We start from the raw sequence: 1302 nt of genomic DNA on the forward strand, positions 1-1302 counted from the left end.
CACACACACACACACACACACACACACACACACACACACACACACACACACACACACACACACACACACACACACACACACACACACACACACACACACACACACACACACACACACACACATGACGCTGCAGCGTCGTGACGCAGCGTACCTGTTCTGCCGCGTAGATCCAGCCGATGCGTCAGCGTCACGTTCTTCTCCAGCGTCGCTTTCTTAACATAATGCGCGCACATGACGCAAACGGGACGCTAGCAGTCTTCCTTCGCTCATCGTCGTCCGACGCAGACGCTGGCACGCGCGTGACGCACGCGTGACGCACGCGTGACGCACGACGACGACGACGACAGCGAAAATGATGCGAAACTACGACGATGCCGCGATGAGGATGAGGATGAGGATGAGGAGCACGCAGCCTCCCTCTCCAGCTTCCTTGCTAATGAGGTGACACCGGTTAGCGGGATGCCGCCGCGCAGCTGCGGCTTGTTAGCGTGCACACCAGGCGTCACTGCGGTCGGTGGACCCGACGACGGCGACGACGGCTGTCGATTTCAACATTCGTGGATCGAAGATTGCGTCAGAGCGTTGCGTCGAAGAGACGGACTGCTGACGCTGACGGTAACCGAAATGCTCACGTCGTCATCTACGTCTGCTGCGTCGTCTGCTGCGTCGTCTGCTGCGTCGTCTGCTGCGTCGTCTGCTGCGTCGTCTGCTGCGTCGTCTGCTCCGTCGTCTGCTGCGTCGTCTGCTGCTGCGTAGTCTGTTGCGTCGTCTGCTGCGTCGTGAGCTGCGTCGTCTGCTGCGTCCTCTGCTCCATCGTCTGCTGCGTCGTCAGTTGCGTCGTCTGCTGCGTCGTCAGCTGCGTCGTCTGCTGCGTCGTCTGCTGCGTCGTTTGCTGCGTCGTCTACTGCGTCGTCTGCTGCTGCGTAGTCTGTTGCGTCGTCTGCTGCGTTGTCAGCTCCGTCGTCTGCTGCGTCGTCTGCTGCGTCGGCTGTAGCGTCGTCTGTCGTCGGCTGTAGCTGTTGACTGCGGCTATTGACTTGCTGTCGGCTGCAGCTATTGGTTTGCTGTCGGCTGCTGTAGTTTGTCGGCGGCTAGCTTTGTTGACGTCGGTCCCCTTCGCCGAGCTCAGCTCCTCGTTATGCTTCAGTTGTGCTGGCTTCGTGATTCACCAGGGATGCTGCCTCTTCCTGCATCAGTACCTTCGGCAGCTGCAGCAGCAGTAGCAGTCGCAGCAGCAGAAGTAGCAGCAGCAGTAGCAGCAGCAGCAGCAGCAGCAGCAGCAGCAGCAGCAGCAGAAACAGT

This window comes from Priapulus caudatus, unplaced genomic scaffold (assembly GCF_000485595.1).
Source record: "Priapulus caudatus unplaced genomic scaffold, Priapulus_caudatus-5.0.1 Scaffold1494, whole genome shotgun sequence".
Classification (NCBI taxonomy): domain Eukaryota; kingdom Metazoa; phylum Priapulida; class Priapulimorpha; order Priapulimorphida; family Priapulidae; genus Priapulus; species Priapulus caudatus.